Source organism: Orcinus orca, chromosome 6, assembly GCF_937001465.1.
Source record: "Orcinus orca chromosome 6, mOrcOrc1.1, whole genome shotgun sequence".
NCBI classification, from domain to species: Eukaryota; Metazoa; Chordata; class Mammalia; order Artiodactyla; family Delphinidae; genus Orcinus; species Orcinus orca.
The window spans coordinates 80,660,639-80,683,237 of record NC_064564.1 but is presented as its reverse complement, the minus strand read 5'-3'; positions in this window follow the sequence as shown (position 1 = coordinate 80,683,237).

Below are 22,599 nucleotides of genomic sequence, written 5' to 3'. Positions count from 1 at the left end.
AGGTGAATAATTGCTTCTTTCAGGTTGTGAGCATTTGAATTTTCCAGAAATGCTTCCCAAAAAATGAAAACTAAAAGAGTCCTAGGACAGCTTCCTTTAGAAGTTTTATAGTATCAAGGTTTTTTGTAGGAAGAGTATCCTTGTTGATTATCAGCACAATGATTCCAAGCAGGTCAATTTATGCTGAGAATATTATATAACAGAACCCACTTCACCTCCATTATACTGACAATCACCTTCCTTACTTCTACCCTGTGCTTCTTAGTCAAGTTTAAAATACTGAGCCAAGGACAGTGACAATGCCAGAGACTCAGATGTACCTATAGGTGCCTTCAGACAACATCAGCCACCCAGGCTAAAGTCCTGGTTTAAAACATCCCAACATGAATGAATCTCAAAAACCATATGCTGAGCAAGTGAAGCCAGATCAAAAGGGCACCCACTGTATTATTCAACTTACATGAAATTCTAAACTGGGCAAAATTCATCTCTAAAGATAAAAAACAGATCAGTGGTTGCCTTGGGGTGGAAGGTGGGGATACTTTTGCAAAAGGCTAGGAGGAAACTTTCTAGGGTTTTAGAATTGTTTTCTATCTTTATGGGGGTGGTAGTTATACAAATGTATACATAAATTAAAAGTCACTGAACCGCTGACTAAAAATATCTGCATCTTATTGTATGTAAACGATACCTTAATAAGGTTGATTACAAAATGAACCAAAAACAAAACAAAGCAAAAGAAACACCTCTCAAGACCTCAAAGGAAATACACTGTTTTCTTCCAGGGTACCAGATTGGAATGAGGCATTGGTCTGTTCTACCCTCAGATTATCCCTAGGATTATCTAGTCTATTTTAAAGCACTAGAGTCCCCTATCAGGAAAACTCACCCCATGTTTGATTACCTTGATTTCTTCTCTGCCTCTTCTCCCAAACACAGTGAAGTCATTTATGAAAGAAAAACCAACTTTTTCCAACTTTGCATCATCACATATTCTTTCCAAAGCTATTATTTATGGAATAAAATTTGTCTACAGTTTGTAAAAATCTAGCTTTTTGAGGCTTACAAATCTTAACAGTTAAACTATTGCCTCCACTGGAATTTGGAAAAAAAATTATTTTGAAAATGAATAACTGAGATTTGACGTTTTTGGTTTTTGTGATTTTCTCTTCCCCTGAGAGAGAAAGGGTAAGTGTGAAAGTGAGTAGGAATGAGAAACACATACATAAAGAAAAAAAAAAATTATCTTGCTGCCTTTGCGTGGTTGTAATTTATAGGAGGCCCTTTTCAACAATAATCCATTATCAGAATCAATAAAATATAATCTCCATGAAGTCCAGGCCAGGATATTTGTCTCTTTCTCAGCAGACTGCAATACAAACTGCATTCGTGGATATGCTTCTTGATGATCTTTGTATTACTGTAACAGCTGACCATTTCCTCATGCCTCTTCACCTTAACTTCAACCTGGTTTTTCACTAATGACCTCAAATTTCCTTCTCTATCACTTGGTTTTTGGCCTCTTTTCCAACTCCAACTCCAACTAGCACTTCACTCTGGAACCAAAGGAAGACTCACACCTTCCTGCTTTTTAGTGATACCTCAAGGTCATTACCATATTGGGATCACCCTGAAGAATAGCCAGACAATTGTTATTTCAGAGCCATCTGACAGTCTGTAGCTCTAAAAATTAACCAAGGACCGCATTTGTCAAAAATATCCTAGTTTAAGATTTTGGTAATACAGCAACAGTAATTCCGAAGTCATTTATGACAATGAGTGTGGGAAGCACCCTCCTTTGGGAAGACCCTTTGCCATACAATACTCTTTCCCTGTCAGGTAATAAGGAATCATGGTGTGGAAAGTAACCTTTTGTGGAAAGAAATACTTGGCTTCAAGAAGGTGTGAAGTTCATACATTTTTCTTGAATTAGATTCCCCATTAATTACTTTATCCACAAAGAGGTAATTATGAGAATTATGTAAGCAATTAAGGAGATGCTACTCCACATTCTTTCAGCTTGTTGACCTTTCCCACTTTACTTCATGTGGCTATCTGAAACATCAGTGATTTACATGTCTTTCTTCTTTTAACAGATTTGTGTGTGTCCCCATGATGAAAACATCATTAAAATAAAATATCATGAATAGACTCTTAAGAAGCAGTCTACTTAAAGTCCTGGAAAATGTGAAAGCACTAATATTTATGGACAACTTTATACTCTGAAATTTACTCCAAATTTTATTGATCTCTGTTTTGTCTAGAAGTTTTTCAAATTTTCTACCATCATCATTTGTTAGTTTTATAATTACATAATAAAGGCATTAAATCATACAATCTTTTGTTATCCATTGCAGTTTTAAAACTATTCCTTTCTTTGTCCTCAGCAGATATGTCATAGATTAGTACACAAGCAAAGACTTTCAACATAACAGTACTTTATAGTGACAAGACCTATACTGAGCTATCTCTGTTCTAAGACAATGCACTATAAAAGACCTAGGAATTCTTAAGCACTAGGAATACAGAGACAATCAAGGGGCAAGGTCCTTGCCTTCAAGTATACATAATCATTATAGCAAATGCTTAAATAGCACTTAGTATATGCCAGGCATTATTGTAACTCATCACAGAAGTCTTACTATACTCTTTTTTTAATAGATAAGGAGAGGAAGCCACAGGGAAGCCATAGGGTAAAGCCAGAATTTGAACCTAGGTAGACTAGTACACTCTCCACGGCTTTAACTACTACGTTAAAATATATATATATAAGTTATATATACATAACTCCAAGTATTCCAAAGTTACAAAACACTTATCTACCAAAACTCAAAAAAGAGCACACAAACTTGCACAGAAAATAAACATGTAAAAGTTCATAAATAAACCACAATATAACCTGCTCCACATAATACACTGACTGCAATGTACTGGGCCTCTCCCATCCTTAGGTAGCCGGAAATTACAACAAAATGCTACTTTTCACCTTTGGAAGCCACACCATCTCTCATACCAACCAGCCCATTACTTCCTTAGAGAGAATAGGAAATTAACCTGAATATCATGAAAAAAATATATACCTATATATAGCATTACTGATGTAGAATCTTTGTTTAAAGACAATAACTTCAATAGCAGAGGGAGCTTTACCATTGCAGGCTTCAGATAACCTCTATATTTCTCAGATTTCATGCTAAATCATAAAATGCCATATTGTGTCTGAAGCTATTTTTTCAATAGTCTATTTTCTTAAATGGACTAGCAAAGCAGTAAATACTGAGGAACATTTTGGCTCCCAAATCCTAAAGCCATTCTGATTATGTCTGGGTGCTCATGGGGACGTCATCGGAACTACCAAAGGACTGGCTGAAATACCAGTGTCTGGCCAGCTTACAAATTAGAAATTATACAGAATCCAATTTTATTTTTTTGTTAATTCCTATGAGGCTTTTGGAATGTCAATATAAAGTCCTATGATGTGTAATCTTTATCCATAAGATGGGGAACAATGCCAATCCCCATCATAAATACTTTCACAATCTGACACTGAAAATCCACTGTAGGGCGTAAGGACCTGCAAATAGGATATGAATCACACACATCCACTCATTCAGACAATCTGAAAATATTCATTTTTAAGTCTAATATGCCAATAACGTACCAGGCTCTAAGATGCTAAACCATGCTAAATGCTGAAACACACATACTCAGTTCTGGCCCTCCTGGAACTTACTACCTACAGAAGTGCCTTCCTTGTAAATGGTCAGGTCTCAGCCAATGCTATTATCATCAGCAGGTGACCAAGTGATAGAGCTTGCTTTCTAAACAAGCTGCACACTCTGCTTTCAACATTTTTGCTTTCCTTCAAGGCACATAATCCAGTGGTCAATTTCTCTTAGTGAGGTTTGGGGAAAATTTACCCAGTGAACAATTCCTTGTGGCCTCACTCTTTCCTCACACTCTCCTCTGTGCTCTTGAGCTAAAGAGACCTGGATTAAAGTCACTTGCTCTAATCCTATTATTTTAAAATACAGCTGGCTCCTGCTTTGAGGATTTCTACTGGACCAACACGCTGAGGCAGAAGCAGGTAAATTTCAAAATGACAGCTCTAAACATATCCACTCTCCTTTTGTTCTCCTCCTAGCCCTTTGCTCTGAACACCTCTGCCCTGAGGCACTGCCTTTACCCTTCTCTGATTACTGCTCCAAAAGGGTTTCCAGGAGCGAGGAGTATTGATGGTTTCATTTGCTCCCAAGTCCTTGGTGGAAAAGGATGCTTGCTTCCTGATTCTTACTAATTCCACACTCACATCGTTAACACAAAAATCATCATTTTTTAAAAAATATTTTCCTCACCTTCATATTTCTTCTGGGCCAACACTGAAAGAATATTTTCAAAGAAACAATATCTTCCCCCCATTGCCCTTCTGAGTTTCTCGTTCTTACCTCTAGTCTCATTTTCAACACTTATTAAGGGATGCATCACAAAAATATAAGAAAGTTCTTTGTGCTTTCCCTGTACCAGCCAATTATTCTAATTTGTTCTGTCTCTAAAGAACAGAATGCGAAATCAACACAAAGCCTGATTATGCTATCTCTTCCAAGGCAAAGATCTGAGAGTTGTCTATTTACTAATGAAGCTCAGTGTGTATTAAGGGTTGACTGAAGCAATCATCAGGAATTTTCATCCCTTAAATTAGTGTTTTCCACCAGATGCACATCTTCCATTTTGGATAATGTATCTTTTAAGTTCAGGATACAGCTGGACAAAAGAAAAAAAGGTAACCAACACAACATTTGCAGTAATAACACAGTAACAGCTATCATCCTTCCCTGAGGAATTCAGCCTACTTTATGGACACAATTTAGTACAAACTCATAAGAAAGCTAACAAAGCCCCAAACCACTTCACAACAGCGTAGAGAGGTAAAGGTCAGAAATTATTACTGCCAGACCCAGCAGACAATGGCACCTACCGGAAAGAGCACAGGACAGGAAAACCTGGAAGCCTGTGTTCCAGTTCCGGTTATTCCTGTAAGCATTAGTACGATCTGAGTGAACTCAGCCTGCCCTGCTTTTTCCGTTTATAAAAACCTACATCATCCTCTCAGTAGAATGAAATACCACATCTGAAAAGTTGCAGATCTCCTTTAGGAAAGAAACAAAAATCATGCTTTCCAACCAAAATGGAATAATTCAGTCAATGGAGACTTAATAAAAATCTGCCATAAAGCAACTGTTCTCTTGAAATCTAGCTTTTGTGGTATATTTACTGGGGTAAGGAGTGTAAGCAAATCATAATTAGAGCTACCAGTTATTCCAGAAATCAAGGTCATTGAGTTCAGATTCCAACTATGACCTCGACCCAGGCTTAGAGAGATGTAAGATGTCCCAATACCTCATATCCACCATACCTGTGAGAAATAAAGTATGCAGACAGATCCTCTTAGAAATATCCCATATGTAGTGGTTTTACTGCAGGGTCTCAAATTCGTTGCCATTCTTCCCATCCAGATGTGGGCATTTTCCCTTGAACTTAGGCAGGCTTTCCAGGGCTTCAAACAGTAGAGCTGGGGTCAGTAAATTATGGCTGGTGGGCCAAATCTAGGCCTCTACCTGCTTTTATAAACAAAGCTTTATTGGAACACAGCCATGTTCATTAGTATATGTATTTTTTGTGTCTGTTTTCACATCACAGCAGCAGAGTTGAATAGTTGCAAAAGAGACTGTATGGCTTGTAAAGCCTAAAATATTGACTGTCTGACACTTTATCGAAAAAGATCTCCAACTCCTGCAACAGAATATACTGAAAGTGACGCTCTGTAATATCTAAGACTAGGTCATAAAAGGTCATGCAGTTTTTGCATGATTCTCTTGGAATGCTTGAACTCTGGACACTCATTCTTGGGATACTCTATCTTGAATCCTAACTACCACGTTATGAGAAGTCCAAGCCACATGGGCAGCCATCTGTAGGCACTCCAGTCAACAGTCCTTGTTGGGCCCAGTCTTCAAGTCATCCCATGTCAGGTGCCAGACATGTGAATTAAAATTATCTAGGGGCTTTCCTGGTGGTGCAGTGGTTGAGAGTCCGCCTGCCGATGCAGGGGACACGGGTTCGTGCCCCGGTCCGGGAGGATCCCACATGCCGCGGAGCGGCTAGGCCCGTGAGCCATGGCCGCTGAGCCTGCGTGTCCGGAGCCTGTGCTCCACAACAGAAGAGGCCACAACAGTGAGAGGCCCGCGTATTGCCAAAAAAAAAAAAAAATTATCTAGATGATTCCAGCCCCAGCCATTTGAATCCTCGTGAGCTGAGGTTTCAGACATCAGTCATGGAGTAGGGACAAGCCATCTCCTGTGTACTGTTTGAATTGCTGACCCACAGAATCTGTGCACATGTTAAAATTTGTTTATTTCACCACCAAGTTTGGACTTCTTTATTATGTAGCAATAGGTAACTATAGCACTGTGTCTGTACACAGGAGATCTACATTTCACAGAGCACATATTTTGATGTGAATGTTGACTGCTCAATTTCTGTTATGAGAAGAATGTATACACACATATAGATATAAAATGTTTATGTATATGTAAATATTATACCTATATAAACTAATCTATATTATCTATAAAATGAGGGGCCTTTGATAATATCTAACATTTTTTTTCGGTATTTATTATGTTCCAAGAACTGATAAATTCTTGCATTACGAATTTTCTTTTAACCCTCATAGCAACTCCCTGAGAGAAGTAATGTTATCTCTATTTTATAGATGAGAAAACTGAGGCAAAAACAGATAACATGCTCAAGAGTACTCAACAAGTAAATTTTAGAGTCAAGATTTGAACCCAAGTTCTCAAGTTTTAGATCCCTTACTCTTAGTCACCAAGCTATAGACTGAGGAAGGGGATGAAAGATGAAGCCATTACCTCATGTTCAAGAAGTCAGACAGAAACGTAGCAGTATGGTTGAAAGAAGATAGGACTTGGAGTCGTAAGTCCAGAGCCTCAGTTATGCAATAAATTCTCCTCTCATCTAGATATAGGTTTGTTTTTAGAAAATGAAGAAGAGCACTGCATATTTTGATTGTTAATTTCTGTACTTAATGATTACCAAAGAATGGAATTTTACCAGGGAGTTATTTTGCAATGGCATAAATTACTGATACAAAATCAAATCTTTATTAAGTCTCCATTGCATCAGAAGTCTTTCCCACTCTTCATTTCTTTTTAATCCCTTTTTTGTCTACTCTTGGCCAAAGCTTGAAGCCTAATTTAACATTTGGAAATAAAATAATGGAACAGTCATACCACAGCAATTCCAATGCCTACTGAAATGGAAGCTCTAAATAATTTTTCAGATAATTTAGGCAATTAAAAATATTTACATCATAGATGCAAAGACAGAAGTTACTTGTGTAATAAAATAACTGGTGAGACAAAAGTTTCCGGTCAAGTAGATTTGTTTAAATATGAACACTAATCTGAGTTCTACCCCTGTGCTAAAACCCAGTGACAGGCTGCATACAGCTTCTAAAGGGATATTTCAGTGCATTGGATCAAATTCATCCCATAAAATGTGGTATTATTAGTAGTACTAAAAGACAAGAGGGTGACTGTTTTCTTCGGGACATAGATGAAGACCCCAAGATAGACAATATCAAGGACAAATCACGTGGAATAAGATATTATCTCAGTCCTTGGAACATGTCATCCAGGATAGAACAAGAAATAGATTATCAAATACATGAAGCCAGAGCCAGTAAGCAATGAGTGGTAGACGGTTAAAATAGACAGGTTTTAGAAGTAGAGGCACAGATGTAGAAAACAAACAGGGTTACCAGGCGATTGGGGGGGGGGGGATAAACTGGGAAATTGGGACTGAAATATACATACTACTATATATAAAATAGATAACTAATAAGAACCTGCTGTTCTTATTAGCACAGGGAACTCCACTCAATACTCTGTAATGGCCTATTTGGAAAAGACTCTAAAAAAAAAAAGTGGATATATGTATATGTATAACTGATTCACTCTGCTGTACACCTGAAACTAACACAACACTGTAAATCAACTATACACCAATAAATTTTTTTAAAAAAATAGGTTTTAAGAACCACAGTCAGGGAGCAGTGTGGATTGGAAAGACCTGGCAAGAAATATTTCTGCATCCTCAGATAATCCTCCCCAAATTGGCTACTGCAAGGGTGAGCATTTCAGAGATCTTTGACCTAAGGAGGACAGGAGATTAACAATCTAACCCCATGTGCACGAATTATTCTCCTCGGTGCTATCAGAAATCAGATGGCATCCTAGAGCAAGGATCAGCAGATCTTTTCCGTAAAGGGTCAGATAGTAAATATTTTGGATTTTGTGTACCATACATCTCTGTTGCAACTGCCCATCTGCAGCTGTAGCACAGAAACAGCCATGCACAGTACGTTAATGAATGAGTGCAGCTGTGTTCAAGCAAAACGTTATTTACAAAACCAGGAGTCAAGTGAGATTTGATCAGTGGGTGACAGTTTGCTGACCCCAGTTCTGGGTCAGTGTTCACAGCTGAATGAGTCATGAGGCCTTAAGTTCCAGTTCTCATTGTACTACTTTCTACCTGGGTGAACCTGGGTTCATCCTTTTATTTATATGGGCCACTATATTAGTCAAGGTTCTCCAGAAAAACAGAACTAATAGCATGTGTATACAATGTGACCATATATATTGACAAATATAGATGTAGATATTGATATCTAGATCTATATTGATATCTATATACAGATAGAGAAAGAGAGAGAGAGATTTTAAACAACTGGTTCACACAATTATAGAGGCTTGGTAAATTCAAAATCTGCGGGTTAGGCATTCTAGAGACTCTAGGAAGCGTTGCAGTTCAATTTCTGTTAAGTCTTCTGGTAGAATTCCTTTTTGCAACAGGGAGGTCAGTCTTTGTTTTATTAAGAGCTTCACCTGATTGGATGAGGCCCATGCATATTATGGAGGATGACCTGCTTTACTCAAAGTCCACCAATTTAAATATGAATTTCATCCAAAAACACCATCACAGGGACTTTCCTGGTGGCACAGTGGTTAAGAATCCGCCTGTCGATGCAGGGGACATAGGTTTGAGCCCTGGTCCAGGAAGATCCCACATGCCGTGGAGCAACTAAGCCCGTGCACCACAACTATTGAGCCCACGTGCCTAGAGCCCACGCTCGGCAACAAGAGAAGCTACGGCAATGAGAAGCCCACGCACTGCAACAAAGAGTAGCCCCCGCTTGCTGCAAATAGAGAAAGCCCACGTGCAACAACGAAGATCCAACGCAGCCAAAAAATAAATAAAATATAAAAATTTTTTTAAAAACCCAAAACACCATCACAGAAATATCCAGAATAATATTTGACCAAATAACTGGGCATGATGGCCCAGACAAATTGACATGTAAAATTAACCACCTAAGCCACAGTTTTGTCATCTTTTAGTGAGAAATTTGGTTTATCTGAACTATTTTGATACCTTCTAGAGATAACACCCTCAGTTTTTCACATGGTAGGCAGCAGAGGGAAAGAGGCCATTTGCCCAGTCAGATGACACCTAGATAAAATTCTGTCTTCTCTCTCCAACCCACAAGGATGAATGCCAAAAATACATCACTTATATCTGCTTTAGCTAACATATGATAGGTCTGGAACTGACCTATGCTCCCAGTAAGTCCCATGAAATGCTGTTTCATTAAGGGGAGACTTTACTTGCTAAGATTAGAAGCAAAAGAGGGCAGTGGATGAAAAACTGCCCAGGGATATAAACTTCATGCAAGGGAGCAGGAGAAAGAATGGGTATCCGAAGACGTGCGCTCTGAGCCAACACTAATTCCACAGCATCAGCTTGTAATCCAGGGAGCCAAACTGCTGGGGGGGGGGGTTTCCCCCCTTTTTTTTCCCCCAAAGAGGGACAAATCAAGGATATTGGCAAAGAAGAGCATTAGTTGTAACAGATAAATTCCTTTTTAGAGGTGATCTCTCAAGTGATTTGGCTCAGTGTAGACTATGATTTGGCTGCAAAAACCATAAACTAGGGCCTTTCATTCCAGGTCCCTCCTCAAATACCCATGATAGGTAGAAATCTGGCATCAGTAGTTTCTGAAATCTCCCCAGGTGATTATAATATGCAACCAGGGCTGAGGATCTGGAGACGTACAGAGAATTTAAACTGAACTTTAGTTAAACAGTAAAACAAGCTCTGACTCTACTGGCTGGAGCTAGACAAGGGATACGGATTAGGTGGGATGAGAAGATAAAGAACACCAGGGAGTGAATCAAATGCTTTACACCTGTGCGTAGCTAACTGTTACTCAGATAATTCAGACAATCTTACAGCACCTGAACCCTGAAATGCCTTAGCTCTGTTTAAAAAAAGTAACTGTTCAAGTAACTGAACTCTGAGAATTATGGAAATCATAAAGAAAAAGAAATCTTATTTTTTGAATTAGTTGATTTCATATATACTGTTTCACTTTCATAATATAAACTAGATATCTTTCCATTTTGTATTTGAGGAAACTAAGGCTTTAAAAATCTCAGTAATTTTCTCAAGGTCACTTATTAAGGGTGTGGTAGGCAGCATAATGGCTCTTAAAAATGCCCTCACCCTAATCCCTAGAACCGATTAATATGTTACCTTACATGGAAAAAAGGGCTTTGCAGATATGACTGAAGTTATAGACCTTGAGATAGAAAGATTATCCTGGATTATCTCATGGAACAAATCTAATTGCATGAATCCTTAAAAGCAGAAAACCATTCCCAACTGTAGAAAGAGAAAGAGAGAGATGTCCTAATAAAAGCAGGATTAGAGAGATGCAACATTTCGGGTTTTGAAGGTGGAGAAAGGGGACTCTGAGTCAAGGACTGCAAGTGACCGCTGGAAGCTGATAAAGTCCAGGGAACAGAAACACCCCTAAGAGCCTTCAGAAAAGAATGTAGCTCTGCCAACACTTTTTTTTTTAAAAACATCTTTATTCGAGTATAACTGCTTTTCAATGGTGTGTTAGTTTCTGCTTTATAACAAAGTGAATCAGCTATACATATACATATGTCCCCATATCTCCTCCCTCTTGCATGTCCCTCCCACCCTCCCTAGCCCACCCCTCTAGGTGGACACAAAGCACCGAGCTGACCTCCCTGTGCTATGCGGCTGCTTCCCACTAGCGATCTATTTTACATTTGGTAGTATATATAAGTCCATGCCACTCTCTCACTTCGTCCCAGCTTACCCTTCCCCCTCCCCGTGTCCTCAAGTCCATTCTCTATGGCTGCATCTTTATTCCTGTCCTGCCCCTAGTTTCTTCAGAACCTTTTTTTTTTTACATTCCATATATATGTGTTAGCATACAGTATTTGTTTTTCTCTTTCTGACTTACTTCACTCTGTATGACAGTCTCTAGGTCCAACCACCTCACTACAAATAACTCAATTTCATTTCTTTTTATGGCTGAGTAATATTCCATTGTATATATGTGCCACATCTTCTTTATCCATTCATCTGTCGATCCTGCCAACACTTTTACTTTACCCAATTGAGACCAATGTCAGACCTGTAAGGTAATAAATTTACATTGTCTTGAGTCCCTAAATTTGTGGTGATTCATATGAAAGCAGTAGAAAACAAATACAGAGGTCCTACAAAAGCCTGTCTATGTATTTATATTTAAGTATTTCTAAAATGAATTTAACCTTGTGATTGAGAGCAGCAGCAGCAGCAGCTTCCAAGGGATCCCACCACACACCTGAGGCAAAAGCAGCTTAATACAAAGCAGTGACAGCAGCAGGTCACTGCCCCACACTTGGGGTAGAGGGGACTCGATCTACTGTAGCAGCAGCATAGCCTGAAGGGGAACCCATCCTCCTGTGGCACTAGTCCCATCAACACTAGTCTAATCTGCTAGCATCTGCTGTGCCAACAGGCCCAACGTATACAAGCCCTCCAACTCAGTAGCATTAAGTGATCCAGGCTCAGTGTTTCCTGAAACTCATATCCAATGACACTGGAAAGCTCAGAAAGAGACTGACATAAATTTAACTTGTTTTTGACAACAGTGCAAAAGCTATCAAGGTAGAATAGACTTTTCAAAAAAATGGTACTGAAACAGCTGGACATCCCTCGACCAAAAAAAAAGTGAACCTTAACCTAAACCTCCACACCTTATACAAAAATTAAATCAAAGTGGATCATAATCTTAAATGTAAAAGCAGGACATTTTTAGAAAAAAACGTAGGAGAAAATCTTTGGCATCTAGAACTAAGTTAATAAGTCTTAGACTTTACACCAGAAATATGATCAATAAAAGCAAAAACTGATAAATTGGATCTCATCAAAATGAGTTAAAAATGCTTCATAGAAGATCCTTTTAAGTGGATGAAAACTAAAATTACACACTGGGAAAACATATTTGAAAATCCCATATGAGACAAATGACCTGTATTTATAATATACAAAGAACCCTCCAAACGACTTTAAAAAATCCAATTAGAAAATAGGCAGAAGACAGGAACAGACATTTCAGGGAAGAGTATATACACATGGCAAATAAGCACGTGAAAAGATGTTCAACATCATTAGCCATTAGGGAAATGCAAATTAAGACCATAATGAGATATCAGAGAAAAACTAAAGTATAGTGACAACATCAAATGCTGGCGAGTATGTGGAAAAATTATATCATATCACTGGTGGGAATATAAAATGGTTTAGCCACTCTGAGAAACAGCTTGACAGTCTCTTTTAACCCTAAAAGTAGATTCACCCTACAACCCAGTAATTGTATTCTTGAGCATTTATCCAAAAGAAACAAAAAATTAAGTTCCCACAGAAACTTACACATAAATGTTCACAGCAGTTTTATTTATAATAGCCCAAAACTGGCAACTACCCAAATGTCTTTCAATGGGTGAATGTTTAAACAAATTGTGATAAAATCTTATGATAGAATACTACTTAGCAACAAAAAGGAACAAATTATTAATATATGCAAAAATTGAAATGAACTTCAAGGGAATGATGCCGAGGGAAAAATTTTAAAAAGCCAATAAAGTAATTCATGATTATGTTTACATATTATTCTTAAAATAACAAAACTGTGGAGATGGAGAACAGATTAGAAGTTGCCAAGGGTTAGAGATGGGGGTAGAAGGTACAGTGGGGGAACTCTGTGAGGTTTTTGTGGTCCCAGTACAAATAATACAGCAATCTTGGTTTTAATCCCTAAAGATTTTCAAAAGCAATTCCTAATAAGAGGTGTCCAGATATTTAGCAGTGGCAGCAGATTAGAGGTATAGCTCCCCAACATGACAACTTCAAAAGAGATCATACTAACTCAATGCATACGTTAGTTTTAAAAACGCCAGTCGCAATACTTAAATGGTATATATCTTAACGATATTATTCTGGGTATCCAGCTATACCAGATGGACTAGCAGGATTTTCTGTACATTCAATCTTATTTAAGACAGTAAATCTTATAATAAAACAGTTTAAAAAAAAGAAAAAAAAAAACCTCAACTACAGTTGGATATTCTCCTAGGAAGACGAGGTTAAAATAAGTAGCAGAGGTTCAAAAGCTTAAGCAGTGGCACCTAAATTTGGCTTCACATTAGAATCATCTGAAGCACTTTTTAAAAACCCTCACACCAACGGTTGGTCATCCTAGACCAATAAAATCATTTAAAATATCCTCAGACGATGCCAACGTCTAGCCAGAACTGAGGACCAGCGGACTAAGCAGAGGGGACGTTTCTACAAAGATCTCTTAACAATAAGTCCTTTCAACCCAGTCAGATTTACCTCCCCGCAAAGGGCTAAAGAAGGCTAGATGTTGTCCATACTTGCTTAGCTTCAATTAGCACTTGTGACTTGCCCAAAACCTAGATCATGTTTCCCCTAAATTTCATGTTATTCCCTACGTTTTTCAAACCCAGGGCTAAGGGGTTTGCCAGGATGAGATTTCAAGTGCTCACACAGAAGTCCCTGGCAAACCAGGACAGCGGTCACTCTACACTGAAATGTAAAGCATCCTAAATAACCCTCCCACTGCTCCCAGAGACCAGTCTGTGCCAACCAGTGGAGAAAAGGCATTCTCCATTACTACCACGGCAAATGCTGCCGTACTTGCCTTGGCCGGTCCCTATCTTTTCCAGGCGCCACTCCCCTTCACCTGCTGGTGGACGCTTTGGCCAGCTGACAATGCAGATATTTTCAAACTTCAAGGTGAATACAAATCATCTGGAGGGCCTGTTATAACAGAGATCACTGAGCCCCACCAGAGTTGCTGATTCCATAGGGCTGGGACAGGGCCCTGAAACTTGAATATCTAACACATTATCAGGGGATGCTGGTAAAGCTGGTCAGGTTGTTACCGAATGCAGGTTTGTGTGTCTGAAGCACAGTGAGGCCAAACAAACCTAAAGGTTGGAGTCTGGAGCAGAGAAAGGTTTACTGCAAGGTCGAGCAAGGAGAGGGGTGGCCCGTGTTCCAAAACCCCGGGAAATCTCCAAAGGGTTTCAGCAAAGCATTTTTAAAGGCCAGGTGAGGGAGGGGCATTCCTAGGGCATCTGATCAGCTCGTGCACAATTCTCTGATTGGTTGATGTTGAGGCAACAGGGCAGGTAACATTATCCATCCTCAGGTGCTAGAAGGTCTGGGGGCTATGTGCTCATGATCATCAAGGAGTTGATTTCTTCCATTTGGTGGTGGTTTTTAGCATCTGAAAACTCAAGAAATATGCCTGAGATACTATTATCTGAGTACTTCAGAGAGGAACTACAGCAGAGGATATGGGGGATGGGTCTGTCCTAGGAAGGCCCCAGAGGGTACTGCTTAGTTACGAGGTGACCATACTTTGAGAACCACTGTTCTAGTGGCTGGGAATGTTAAGAAAGCAATGTTAGAATCCCTTCCCAGGTCTAGATTCCAGTATCGCCAGCTATTTTGGTGGGGGGAAGGGTAAGTTTTGTCCTTGGTTGCATTACTTGTTCATTTATATCAAAGCCTATTTGAGGCAGTGCGCTCGGCGGTCCTGCATATCTTGTCTTTTGCTTCAACAGTGTTTGGAATAAACAGACCGAGGGATGCTCCTTGCTCCAGCCCCCGACCACCCTCCAACCTTTCTTCCCGTCACAACCTTTAGAATCAGCCTCTCAGCTACCCTCAGCCACTCAGCTATCCTCGGCCTCCAGGACAGGCCAACACCGTTTTTTGAGCTTAGCTCCTTATCACTGATCAACCACGAGCTCCCAGACTCGTCAGAATTATTCCACCGTGGTGGAGGCCACCGTCCACCGCCTGTTCAACATGCATCTGTCGACACTTACCTCTCTCTGAGCTTCTATTTCGACAGCAACAATGGGACTCTGGACGGTGTGGGCCACTTTTTTCGCCAATTGGCCGAGGAGAAGTGTGAGGGCGCCCAGCGTCTCTTGAAAATGCAAAACCAGTGCTGTGGCCGCGCCCTCTTCCAGGATGCGCGGAAGCCTTCTCAAGATGAGTGGGGTAAAGCCTAGGACGCTGTGGAAGCCGCCGTTCTCAGGGAGAAGAATCTGAACCAGGCACTATCGGATCTTCGCGCCCTGGGTTGCGCCTGCGCAGACCCCACCCTACGACTTCCGGGAGAGCTGCTTCCTGGAGGAGCAGGTGAAACTCATCAAGAAGATGGGCGAAAAAAAAAAAAAAAAAAGAAGATGGGCGACCACCTGACCAACCGCCGCAGGCTGGCTGGTCCGCAGGCTGGGCTGGGCGAGTATCTCTTTGAAAGGCTCACCCTCGAGCAGGAACAGAAGTCTCTGAAGTCCTGCGGCCTCTGAGGAGCCCCTCTGGCGTCAGAGCTTTTCCTGAAGCCCCGCTCTGCAGCCACTGGGCAGCTTTTTAACCGCCCTTGACCCCTCTCCCAAGCCTTGGGCCAAATGGAAACAATAACGCTTTTTGCAGGGGGAAAAAAAAAAGCCTATTTGAAACACAAACAGAATAAAGAGGAAAAAGCATATATAGATAGAGAGATACACGTTCTTTTAACATACAAATTGCCCCACTTTATCTGTGTGAAATAAGTTTGTTCCCGTTTTGGGCTGGTTCTCAAGCTTTGCTGCTTGTTTGAATTACCTAAAGAGCTTTTAAGGAAAACATTGGTGTCTGGGTCCCAGCCCCAGAGATTTTCATTTAGTAGATCTAGGGAGGAGCCTGGGCACAGGGAGGTCTCAGAGTTCCCCAGGTGATTCTAATGTGCAGCAAATTTGTGAATCACCTCTTGGCTTCAATCCAGCTAGTGATCAGATGTTAAATCTAAGACACATGGGCTAGTGCGTGAGCTCTGTTGCTAGTTGTATTCCATTTTCTTCCTCCTGGAAGATTCGTGCCAGGGAAAATGATTGGTAGTTGTGTTACTTCTCCGAAATGGATTGAAATTTCCAATTAGCTTGAACAGGGGAGGGTGAAAGGGTGAATGCAATAATGTGTATCATTTACGTATTGCCCTATGTGTATGGCTAGAAGCTTTTGCAATTGAGCTCTGCTCCACTCTTCATGCTAATGGTAATGCTTGTCCTCCTAATGCAGCTGTAAACTTTATAAGCCCATAGGTAGACAGCATCACTAAATATTTACCCCTCCCCACTGGCCCACTCTCAAGCTTCACTCCCCTTCCCCAATACACAAATGTACATCAATGCGCTTGAGAGCAATATAAACATATTGACCTTCAATTCTTCTGCTTTGCAGCTTCCCTCTTATCAGGAGATGTCAGCATTTAGTGCAACGACAAATGCTTGCCTCTTGGTGAGTAATGTAGACAATGCCTCCAAGAGACAAATAGCCCTTAGGGAGGGGGAAAAAGTCTTTCAAAAAGGTTGATGCCCAGAGGAGGCATTTTCAGTCATCTCAGCTTAGAGGTCAAGTATCCAAAATAAAAATGGTTAAAAAAAAGAAGAAGAAAGGAAGGAAGAAAAGAAGGAAACAATTTTCTTATCTCATTGTAATAAGGCAGTTTTCCTTAAAAAAAAAAGACTTAAACCTTAAATTCTCTTTCCTAATCAAAATGTGCTTTTCCATCTTTAGACTATTCCTCCTATATCCTGTATTATTCATGATGTTTGATTCTTGAAATAGCACATGGCTGAAAACAGAAGCTAGCCTATTGTCCACTGTGAATTAAATCTTCTTTTCCTAGGACCCGTCTACAATGTACAATTTGGGGTTTGCCAACATAATTATTTGCTCTGGAATAAGTTACAGCGTTTTGCCTTTTCAATATATACTTATACAACCTATTGTTAACACAATATAGTTAATATAGTCAATATAGTAAATACAACTATAACACACATGATATGATGCCACTTTGGTGATTTTCTTCATCCATGTAATTCTGAAATTTGACAGTATATTTTTCATATTCTAATGAGCTGAGTATTACCTTTGCAAGGATAGAAAAATAAAATAAATTCATAATATTCTTGTGTGGTTTGTCCCTGGGGTGGATTACCATAATGGGGGGATATTTGAGCCTTTCCCCAAGTCATTAAAAAATCTCCAGCAAGCAGCCCCTTGTCCTCTCCAGGGAGAGGGGCAAAGGATCTTTAATCATAATCCTGGGGGGAGAAATCTCGGAAATAAGACATCTGCTTCTGTGCCTTGTTGTTTTGCAGAATAGCAACGATTGCTTTAGCAGCTTCTATTGCCATATGTGTACAATAAGTAAATGAACATAAAACTGAATGAACGCATAAAAGAAGGATAAACCCACCCAGCTTAACAAATCCACTCTCTCACCTGCTGTGCCCTGAAACATGAAAGAAAGAATCACGGGATCATAAGGATTAATAAAATAACAGTCTCTCTTAACAATATTGACAGGAGGTATAAGGATAATTTGTCTGATGTGGGACCAACAGCTTAACTGCTTAATTCTTAATCCTGCCCGCTTCCACCACTTTCCTCCTAATCAGGGAATAAAAATTACCTATACATTTGCGTTAGAAGAAATCAAAAGTCAGTAGTCCAAACATTTTTTTAAAATTTTGTTTTCTGTCCAGTTGGAAATGAAATACATGATTGAATTTTCTTCATCATTCATATAGTCAATGTGGAAAACATCAGGGCTGTGAATTTCAATATAGTAAGAGAAATTTTTAAATTGGTCTTCCCAAACCACTAATAAGTAACCGATATTGTATATAATGCTAAAATCTTAGAGACTGAGTTTGATATTTTAAAAGTTCTGAAAACATTAGCTAATTTCTCCTCATCATATTTCTCATGCCTCAAAGCTGGGTATTACTTTTTTAAAATAAATTTATTTATTTTTATTTATTTATTTTTATTCTGGCTGCATTGGGTCTTCCTTGCTGTGCACCGGCTTTCTCTAGTTACGTCGGGCAGGGGCTACTCTTTGTTGCGGTGCACAGGCTTCTCATTACAGTAGCTTCTATTGTTGTTCCACAGCTCTATGGGTTCCTTTTTAGGTCCTAGGAAGAACCCTAGAAATTAGTTCATGTAATTATATGTTTTTTCAAAATTGTCAAAAGAGATATTTTAACTTCAATCAGGTAAGACCAGCGTCTCTTTCTTTGCCAATTTTCCCTCTATCATATTCTGCTATGTTGGATCATCTTGGAATGGCCACAGGCTTTTTTGAAATCTGGCTAAGGAGATGTTTTAGGTGAGGCTATTATGTGATTTTCAGACACCACCATATGTAATTGACTATATACTATCCCATTACAGGAATAACTTCCAGTACTCCTACTGACTACTGTACTGACTTAACTATCACAAGACACAGAAGCATAAGGACAAAAACCACCTTATAGTATAGCCATGTCCTGCACTTCACAGCTCTCAAAGCATGTGTGTTTGAAGAAGAAAAAAAGAACTGAAAAGTATAAAGCCAGAAGCTATTCTGTGGAAAATTATTTCAATCATCAGGCATGTGAAAGGTAAGTCAATGATTCAGTTCTCATCAATGATTAGTCAAAACAGAAATTTTCTTCTGTCAAGGATATACTCCATCAATAACAGTGTGTGTGTGTGTGTGTGTGTGTGTGTGTGTGTGTAATGGAATGGTGTGAAAGAGTATTTTATCAGAATTCCTGTAATGCACAAACCTATAGCAGTACTGAAATCAGTAATGCATTTATAATAGTAAATATTTAGGAAGAAGTAATCCATAGAGATTTTCTCAAATTTAACAATGAAAATTAATGTGACATTTTCAATAATAAATTGTGAAGCTGAAATAAACTTTTCTAAACTATTAATAACTACAAACAAATTCTAATCAACCATGTTAAAAGAAATCTATGTCTATAAACTACAAAGTTTATTTCTTAAAATTTTATTTCTAAAATACACAAACTGTCATATGAGGAGGCAATTGAAGAATATATAGCTAAAAGAGTGGGGAAAAAGTTTTATAGAGATACATCTGGCAGTAGTTAATTTTTAAATGTCATTTTTCTAGATTTTGTGATACCATACCTATCATATTGATATTTGACAGCATTTAAAAAATTGTAATTTTAAGATTTGCTACTTCCAGGTAGAATAAAATATTTTGAAGCCAAACAACATTTCCACTGAGAAAAACAAAAACAGCCAAATAAAATAGCCAGCATTCAATCAAAATGTTCTAGACAAACCAAGAGATAGAATCATATGACTAAAATTCTAAGAAAAAAACAGATAATACAAAAATATATAAGATATTGTGTATCTTTATCAGGAAAAGTCTTTATCAAGAAAAGACTTTTAAATCATCAGAATTAATATTTTATTTATTTGTATATTTTATTTATATATAGATATTTATATTTTTATATATAGAACTTAAAGCCCTAGTTAAGGCAGTGACAATAGCAGTAGCAATGGGAGTGAAAAGAAATGGTTATATTCAAGCATATTTTGTCAGTAAACGTCCAAGATCAGATGTCTGACTGGCATACATGGGACGCATAGAAAGAGTGGGAAAAATTAAAGTTAACTTTAGAGGTTCTAGTGAAGATGGGGTTGCCATCACCCAACCCAAGGGGTTGGGATCATCCCCAAGGTCTAGGAGACTCAAAGGGAAGGTCATGGTCGGAGGAAAAGATAATTGGTGGGAAAATAAAACTCCCAGTATCTCCATCTCCTTATACCAGCTTTGTTCTTCTGCTCATACACATAGCAGCATTTCATTCAAGGGGAAAGTCATTGATCTGATTGGTCAAATTAAACAACGTAGTTCAAGGTACATTTACAGTGGGTAGTTCCTCCATAATTTAGAAAGTCATGTTCACAATTTCCCTCTTCATACACCCTGGAACACACTAGCCATTCCTCCAAAGTTTCCACTCCATACAGTGGACCAGAGATGACATTAGCCCAGAATTGAGAGCTTGGCATGAGATGGTGTCAGCCCCACGTAGAGCTCTGGCATAAGTTATAACCCAACCCAGCTCTACAGAGAGCTCTGCATGGAATCTTGGGAGTAAACTCAGCCATAATAATGTGATTCTGTTTTTCACTTGATTTTCTTCCTTGCTTAAACTTTCCTTGGCCACTCTGACAAACAAACTTTCAGGCATTCCTGGGCCACTCACTAACTTTATTCCATTTAATGTCATTCAGATTCCCAAGAAAATTACTAACAATAAGGAGGGAAATTTGGAACATGGTGAGTTTTAGATGCCTGAAATATACAGGTAATTGAATCCAGGAAGTAGCAAATTATCTGGATCTCAAATAGGCCAGTAGAATAGCAGACTAAGCTCAATTTAATGTACTCTTACTGGAGACACACGTAAATTCTGGGTGAATTTTGAAAAAGTTAAAAGCACATAGCTGAGATTAAAAGAAAGAAAGGAACACCTGCATGTTTCAGAAAGTAACAGAGAAATTAAATCCAGAGAAAGAAGGGCGGACTGATGTCTGTGGGTTCCCTTCCTTAGTATAGGTCTTATGTAAATAGGGGCTGGAGCTAGAAATCTAACATTACCTTGAGGCCAGGAATTTAGACTCAGGATGGAACAATATTGAGAAGTTGGTACAGATATCCTACAGAAATTTCATGAGGAACTGCTTAGTCCATTAAAAGGGCCAAGGGAGGTGGTGAGGAAGATTGATATCTCTTGAAAACCTTCAGGTAGAGAAAACATCAACACCTCTGAAAAGTAGGCCTGTCCTTCCCAGAGTGGTGATGGCCAGGTTGTCACTAACCTGTAAGGCCCTGTATGAATCAGAAACTGCAAGGTGAGTAATGCAAAGGAAAACAGGTACAGGACGGGTATGGCAATAAATCCTAGGACCCCAATCAGAGACAAAATTAAAACCACTCTAAAGGGAAATTTTAACAAACCAGAGCAGATAGTATCCTAGCCAGAATAGAATAATAATTCTGAGGAAGTTACTTTAGTTATTTAAATAATATTCAATGCATTTCCATGGCCAGGCCATTTTGAAGAATTCTAAAACATATACAAACAATTCATTTACATCTTACATATCCCACCATCCAGAGCAAAATTCACTTAAGAACTGTACTGGTGGAAACTGGGCAGCACTATGGAGAAAATAAAAAGGTGTTTACCATAAAAAAAGTGAAGGTAAGGGGCTTCCCTGGTGGCGCAGAGGTTGAGAGTCCGCCTGCCAATGCAGGGGACACAGGTTCGTGCCCCGGTCAGGGAAGATCCCACATGCCGCGGAGCGGCTGGGCCCGTGAGCCATGGCCGCTGAGCCTGCGCGTCCGGAGCCTGTGTTCCACAGCGGAAGAGGCCACAACGGTGAGAGGCCCGCGTACCGCAAAAAAAAAAAAAAGTGAAGGTAAGAAAGATAATGTCTAATTTTTAATTATCCTGTAGTTTATTTAAATCTTTTGGAACCCCAAAATAGAGAAAACCTATGAGGAAATAAGATTTAAATATTTAGAGATTTATCAACTCATCTATAAAAGCTTTATTAATCTCTTCTTTTAATAACATTCCTGAGAGGTATAAATGTGTCTAGTGATAGGGTTGAATAAGCCTGAGAGAATTTCAATTGTTTACTATTCTTGGTCAGCTATTAAGACCTTTCAGGAGCATCTTGATTTTCATGTCATCATCCAACAAAAAGCAGGATATTTTACAGAAAGTCCTGGTCCACTTTTTGGCTTGCTTTTGTGTTTATGTTTTTGCTTTTTTCATATTGGGTGGTACATTAGGCTACCTATGGCATACTCCCTCATTCATGCATGCATTCATTCAAACAATATTTATTGAGTTGAGATATTTAATTAACACTCAATAAATGATGCTTAGATGAATGAATGTGCTTTTTATCAAAGTAAGTGTTAAGTACCGAGAAAAATTACAGAATGTATGATCCCAGCCCCACAAAAGCTTATAATTGTGTTGAAGATATAGCATATGCTGATGAAATAACTAATATATCATATTGGATAGTTTCTAAGTTCAAAAATGAATTTTTATAAATAATCAGAGCCTAAGGAGGACAAAGAAGGGACAGTTCATTAGGGGTTGAATATATCAATAAATGTACATTTGAGATGAGATTTGAGATTGACCTTAAAGAAAGAAGAGGACT